The 7,510-nt window shown below is 43.6% G+C and overlaps 1 long non-coding RNA gene across 1 annotated transcript in view; it reads right to left on the reverse strand.

Annotated features, from left to right (window-relative positions):
• Nucleotides 1–4,566: 4,566 nt before the first annotated feature.
• The window catches only part of LOC109297025, a 53,597-nt gene continuing 50,653 nt past the window's right edge, over nt 4,567–7,510 (reverse strand). The window contains exons 2-3 of the long non-coding RNA XR_002097158.1: nt 5,386–5,457; nt 4,567–4,930 (exon numbers count right to left, since the gene is read on the reverse strand). This is a non-coding gene — a long non-coding RNA (uncharacterized LOC109297025). The remainder of the gene's footprint in view (nt 4,931–5,385; nt 5,458–7,510) is intronic.

Below are 7,510 nucleotides of genomic sequence, written 5' to 3' on the forward strand. Positions count from 1 at the left end.
AATTTGCAACTGCCTACTTAGAATAGCTTCTTGTGCAATATAGCAGCTGGAAAGGAAAAGCCTACAACATGTGACAAGCCAGCCCTTACGGACCACAAAAATTATTCTGTTTACAACACAGAAATGTTGAGTTTTGGTAATTTGTGAGCCGCTTAATCTAATAAGGAAAGCATTAAAAGGTGTTTTAAGTACAGTTTAAATGGAACATCTAGTGTTTGTCATCAATCCTTACATAATCTCTGAATAGGACCCAAACAAATTCACAGATTTGTGTTTTCTCCTTGGTTTATATACAGCTTTTTCCACTGCTAGAATATATTTCAAGTCCTTCAATCAGTTTCTGCAATACAAAGTGTGACAGTTTTCCTCAACAAAAGGATATATATTCTAGGTAGCCAGATGTCTGTACAAACACCTTTTAATTTTATTTTTCTGTCTATATTTTTAAACTACTCGTCATTCTCTACAGATATACTTTTTTAGTAAAAAACTGTAATATTGATTTTTAGGAAACTGACGAGGCTCTTGATATACACTTTTCATACTTATATATTGTTAAGTTGTTTTTGTTTGGTAATTATTATTTATTTGGTATCATGCTTATGTGATCACAAACAGCATGTGATCATATAATTAAAAACAGCCTCATAAGGTACACACAAACTTAAATTAAAGTTGCAAAGCAAACTAACATGCAGGCATTTCCTAATATTTGAATGTTTCCGTTTGCAATCTAGGTCGTGTGTAGACGAAACAAGAGGTGTGTGTGCACGACACCTTAAAGCAGGCTAAATGCTTTTGCATTGCTTTAATGGTGTCAATGTTTTCATGCTCGATGCACCTTAAATGACTTGGGGTACAGCTCAAGGAGGTACTCCCTTGGGGTACTCCCTCAAGGAGTTTTAGTTTGCTGCCCCTACAGCCGCAGAGCAAAGCTCTGGACTCTGTGCAGCTCCACGGCTCTTCAGGAAGCCCTGCAGGCAGCCTGGCAGCAGCCCGGGAAAGCAGGCTCCACGCATGAAAAGCGGCGAGCCTGATCTCCGCGCTCCCCCCCTCCCCCCCAGAGCCTGCCTGCGTACCTGAGCTACATGCTACATGGGGGCCTGGTGGTTCCCTCTGTGGCTACAGTGCCCCCTGGGTTTTTAAAATCCACCACTTCAATTTAGGGCTCCCGTTTCATTTACACATGCCCTTATATAACTACTTTAATGTAGCTTCTAGTAATGCAATTTTTTAAAGTGAAAACAAACTCATGTGCAACTATCAGACTTATGCCACATCAGGCCACAGAACTAAAGGTGTTGTTGCACATTAATCTAAATATGCATTAAGGGCCCTTAAACCAGGAGTTTCCACATATTAGGGCAGGGAAACATGTGCTAAGGGCCTTCTGAGTGGCTCAGAAATAATCCTCTTCCATCACAGATTACCTCTAACTGGTTTTGGGCAGCTCGTGTTGCAGTCATGTGCAACTGCTTCTTAGGCACAAAACCAGTTGAGAGCAATTCTCCAGCACCCCAGGAGGCATTGCAGCTAGCCACTCTATCTTCCCCCACAGAGATAGCACAGAAGTAGCTAAAGGTAAGAACCCCCTTCCCCTCCCAGTCCAGGCTCTTCCTGGCCCCCAGTGCTCCCCCCAGCCCCAGGGCTCCTCCCCTGCCACTTGGGACCCCCCTCTGCCCATCCCCCTTGCTCTTCAGGGCTCCCCCACTCTTCCCATGTGCCCCAGTTTATCTGGACTGTCAGCACTGTCCCAGAGGAGCAGACAGGGAGAGGGAATTCACATGCCTGACCATGGCCATCACCACTGCCACTGGACCACTCCTACTGTCTGGGCTCAGCCCAGCCCAGCCCAGAGAGCAGCAGCACCACAAGTGTCAGGTGGGTTCCTCTTTCCTGCTTATTCCATCAGGACAGTCCTGGAGCTGCAAGTGAGTCAGAAGCTGCTAGGGGGGCAGTGAGTGGGGATTTGGGAAGCACAATGAGTTTCATCTGGGCCAGTGGGGGAGAGCAGGTAGCAGTGCGCCTAGTGCGGCGGGGGGTGGGGGCACCTGCTGGCTTAATCCAAGCAGGTGTGGGGGCAGACAGCACCTGCCCCTACCCAGATCAGGGATGCCACACCACACCACTCACCCCCACCCCTCGCTAACCCAGATTGGGCCAGCCCTCCCCTGAACCCCCAGATTGGGCCTATCTCCCCCATATCCCAGCTCACTGTCCCCATACAGCTCCCAGTCCCAATGGAGCATACAAGGAAGAGGAACCTGCCTTCTGCTGGTGCTGGTGCCACTTTGTAGACTGAGCTCAGCCCAGAAAGCAATAGCAACCAGGTGATGGTGGTGGCAATGGGAGTGGTGGGTTCCTCTTCCCTGCCTCCTCCCTTAGGACAGCACCAGCAGTTCAGGTAAGTAGGGGGGCATAGGGGTAGGGCGGAGCTGCAAGGGCCAGGGGGCAGAGGGAGAGCCCCAAGGGGCAGGGAGTAAATCCTGGGGTCAGGAGACAGGAAGCAGGGGGACAGCAGCCAGCTTGATCTGGGCTGGCAAAGGGACCATGTAGGGGCAGTGAGCTAGATCTAGGAGTACAGGGGGCAGAAGGGATCCAGTCAGGGCAGGCAGGGCCTGGCATGCCCAATGGGACCCTGCCCACCCCCCAGCTGCTCACAATCTGGGCCACCTACCCTGCCCCAAGAGCAGACAAGATAGTCAGGCACAGGGACAATTTGGCTCCTAGCCTGCCCCTGCTTGCCAGCCCTCTAAGGGCAAATCAGAACAGTGAATGCTACAGGAAGCTACCCTTAATATGTGACTGCTCAAAGCATATGCTAAAATTAACAACAAATAAAATTACCACATACTAAGTGTAATGTGTAACAAGGAACTAACTACCTCAGATACTGTTATGGTCCCAGAGCTGCATCTTTGAGCAGGGGTAGGTTGGTAGTTGTGATAGTCTAAAGTCAGGTAGGTAGCAGGAGAGATTTGTTCTGGGCATTTCTGAATTAGTTAGTCTTTGAGGTGCAACTCTGCCCTGCCTTAGTCCTCTGTGTGAGTCTTCCCAAATGCTTTCACCTGGGAGATGGATGAGACTTCTTTTGCCTCTCTCACAGTTGGAACCTTGTGGTTCAATCACGGTTGCACTGGACCCCTACCAGCCTCCCTATTTTCCCACCATGTTAACACGGGAGGCCACATTATTTGACATGTACAAGACACTTACCTCTTGAAAGTTGTGACCAGCAGCTGCTTAGAGAAACTCAAAACTTCTTCTTCAAAAGGAATGTATTCATTATTCACTCAAAAGTACATAGCAAGCATAAAAGGGTTCTAAAAACCCCAAAATGTCTCCATACCCCTGTCTCATATAAAACTTATTATTTTCTTTAAAGCCCAGATCTGCCTCACTGCCCAGACCTATTCTGAAGGACCTGGGTCTCAGACCATCTGCTCTCCACACAACCCTCCCTCCCTTTCCATAGAGAGAGATTTTCACTTTTTATTTTCCCTTTGACCATGTGTTCATAGCCCTGGCAAACCAAATGTGCAACTGCCTGGCACTTGGAAACAGCATTTTTCCAATTAATGGAGTAGCCATTGTTTTCTTAACTTTCTTGAAGTTGTTTCTCCAAGATACCTTATCTCTTGCCATTGTTGATTTCTGATTGTGCTTTCTTGCAGCCAATTTTGAGTCAATCCCATATAATCAATCACACAGAATAGAAGCAACCAGGTAACTGGGGTACACATAAAGTTCAGAATAAAATGCCAAAGACATCTCCTTTATTCTCCACGTCTCATAACAAAAAAAGGATTTTTGTCCAGAATCAAGGGACAGGTCACTGAGGCAGGGTGCCAGGTCTGCAAAAACAGAAAGGTTCTCTCTCTTCTGTCTCCTCCAAAATCATCTCTCCATTTTATACACTGGTCTGTCCATGTCCTTTCACAGCATCTGATGAAGTGAACTCCAGCTCACAAATTTAGTTAGTCTATAAGGTTCAAATCTACCCTGCCTTCTGCTTGACTTCCGACAAACACAGATAAATACTTCTCTCTTCCTCTGGTTCCCAGTGCAGGATGCTCTGTTGCTGCTCCTTTCTCAGTTGCAGCAGGAGCCAGCCTTTGTATAATATTTGTGTTCAGTTAGCATTTTATCAGGCTTTCAACTTTAGTCAGAAAAACAAAAGAAAGAGAAAGGAAATATTGATTTATATATAATGTGTTTATGCTTTTAAACCAAGCTAGCATAGGTGTAACTGGGTAGTTTTGTGCCTAAGTAGTGGCAGTGCTGGGGCACTCACCCATCCAAGTCAGCATCCAGGGCTGGGTCCAGGGGTGACACGTAGTGGGTGCATGTGGGTGCATGTGCACCCCCTGAGCATGGCAGTGCACCCCCTACAAAAAGGTGCCACCGACATTGTTGGCGGCACCTGTGGGCAGTCGCTGCTCACCACCCCGCCACTGACACCACTGGTGGTGTCTGCAGACAGCTCACAATCCCTGCTGGCTGCTGCCAATGCTACTGGTGGTGTGTGCAGGTGGTCACTGACATGCCCCCCCCACCGCCGTCAATGCTGGCGGCATTTGCAGAAGCTCCACCGCTTACCACCCCCGCACTCCCACTGTCGCCGCCGCACAGCTACCACGCCCCCCAACCTGCCGGAGGCACACATCGTTCATGGCTAGGACCCATCTCAACCCTCCATTAGTTATGTGACTGTTAATTAGAATGTCATAGGACAAAAGACGAGGCTCATCACTACCCCAAGGGTTTTCTCCCTAGGAAACTGTAAACTATGAAGGCATTAAACCTTTTCAAAAAATGGTTGCTCCACCTTTATGAAGTATAAGGCACCCATCGTTTCCATAGCAGCTGTCACAGGTTTTCCCCTTCAGGGCTTCTTCTGCCTCTATGAAGTCAATCAGCTCAGCAAAATCTAAGTGGAAATCACAATGAATTATAATGAGTTTATGACTTTTTTTTAAAACAGCTGAATAGATTTGCATTTTTCTGTAAGCATTTTGAAAAACCAGCCATCACAACAGTAGTGCAAGCAGAACTAAAATAAACCATTAGGTCACAAACAGAAAAACGCTAAGAGTCAATAGCCCAAGGTAGGCATATAGATACAGAACACCATCTACAGTACATGAAACGTACTAATAGCTGTGGAGAAGCTGTCTAATGGAATAGACTTGTGGCTGAGGGTCCAGGAGATCCAATCTGACACCATTCCAAGGGTATCAGCATATGACTTCAAACACAGTATTAAGATATAGAAAACTTAATAGCTGTTTTCTGTTTTAGTGCAATGACTAGCGATAATCTTGAATTTAGAACTCATAAAGTATCTGTCGCCTTTGGCAACACTACTTTGCTGAGATCAAATACCTTAGTGGAGTGTGTCAAATAGGTCAGAGGCAGATGATAGTACATGAGAAATGCTAGTGCTTCCTTGAGAGCCTGTAAAAGAAAAAGAATATCTGAAATGAGAATCAGCATAAGGAAATTCACAGTCTCTAGATTGAAAGGCACTGTCATCCCTTCTACTCCTCCCATCATGCATTCTATCATTGAAAGGCATTCCTTGCCAGAAGTATGATTTTTATGGGAAGTGCTCCCTGGAGCAAGGCTCTAATGCAGGCTCTCAATATATGCACCAAAGCAAATAACCAGTTAATAGGCCTGAAATACAGAAAAATGCCACATCTGCTGCATTTTTGAAGTACTTAACATCTTTGTCACTATTTGTCTAGACAGTGACTGCAATGAGTTCTTGAGGGCTGGCCATGTGGCATGCCATGCAGTTCAGTAGCAGGGCAGCAAAAGTGTCTCAGCTTTTAGAACCACGAGGTGCTAGTCCCATCTTGTACAGAGTAAGCGGTCATGTTTCACTGCTTTGGACACTAAATTGACCTACGGAGTATTTGACTGTTAGCCTTGGGAGTAGGAATAGTTGATCACCCACCTAAGTCTGCTAGGTCCAAATCATTTTTTAAATTTAGTTTTATTTTTAAAAACTTTGTTTGAAAATGACCTATGAATTAAATATCTACAGTAACCAGGGCTTTTGATGTACACCCCATGGAGCCACGAAAAAATGGTTACCTTAAAAATAATCAAAACAATAGACCCCATTTATTTAGTCTATCATGGTAATGACTCAGGATTAAACCTCAGCTGGCTGTGTTTGATCAAAAGACTGATAATGAGCTACTGTGAAGTATCTGAACTAGTGGCCTTATTTCCATGACCAGCCTCAGACCAAGAGTACATCCAGGAAGGAAGTTATGAGAATTTTGGAGCAAAAGAGTATAAGGTCCATGGACATTAATGTCACAACGTAACAATTTTTAAACAAGATTTTACAAAGCAAGGTCACAAAGGACGTTTCTTATTGTAGTCCCTCATGTCACTACTTCCTCAAAAAATGCTGACAAGGTGGAAATCATTTTCTGGAACCCAAATTTCATAAGTTTTGAGAAAGACATTAGAATATAATAAAATTAAAGTGCATATTCTTACCATGTCCTTTCCTAGGAACTGAATATTTTCAATTTAGTTGTTTTATGTAATATAAGGGGGAAAGATCTACTCTTCAATAATTATGTCATTAAAAGGGAAAAACTCTACTCTTCAATATTCACAATGGTTCTTGACTTCAGTGTTCTTGAACACTTATGTTCATGAACAAATATCATGTTCCATTCAAGATCCAGTTTTTCCAGGAATATTTTGACCTTACTATTTTAAAATATTTTAAAGATCAGTAGGCAGATTTGCTGGCACACTCTGATTGTTTTGTGCTGCTGGAAGCAATATTGTAAAGTGACTTAAACTGGTTAGTTAAACTGGGTTTTCAGTACCTTTGTTTTCACATTAAATTACTTATCCTCAATGTTAAATACTCTACAAGATTGTTTTGATTCTGTGTTCCCTAAACTGCTATATTTGAATGACTGAGGTACAGAACAGTACAACTAACATGCTTCTGTGTCATTAATTAGATGTATTAGTCAAAAAGGTGTGGTTTCACTTGGGGAAATGTATCTCTTGGTCATCCTACTCAAAAGAACATCATTTATAATAACTTATAACATTTTCAGACGTCTTACTAATGCAACTTTTTAAAATAAAAAATAGGAGATGGAAACTATCTACAGATTATCTAATCCAACTTTGTACCAGTGTTCCCTACAGTTGACTGTCTCATATTTTGTATAATTTCAAAGGCCTTACATAATGGTAGCTGGATAATACCACTGTGGAAAATATTCAACAAGATGACACATTTCACTGCCAAACCATTTTCTTCAAATTCATCCTACGCTCCATTTTCTGAATTGTTACATTGTTGTTAGTAGTTTCCATATCAACTACTCTAAATTCTTTCATTATTCTTATTTATATTAATTATTATTTATATTTCAGAAACTGCCAGAGCCTTTTTTATACTATGGGCCACACAGATAGAACACCAGAGGATCCTGTCTCAAAGAGTTTAAAATCTAAGTAT

This window comes from Gavialis gangeticus, unplaced genomic scaffold (assembly GCF_001723915.1).
Source record: "Gavialis gangeticus isolate Ggan-Ray unplaced genomic scaffold, GavGan_comp1, whole genome shotgun sequence".
Taxonomy (NCBI): Eukaryota; Metazoa; Chordata; order Crocodylia; family Gavialidae; genus Gavialis; species Gavialis gangeticus.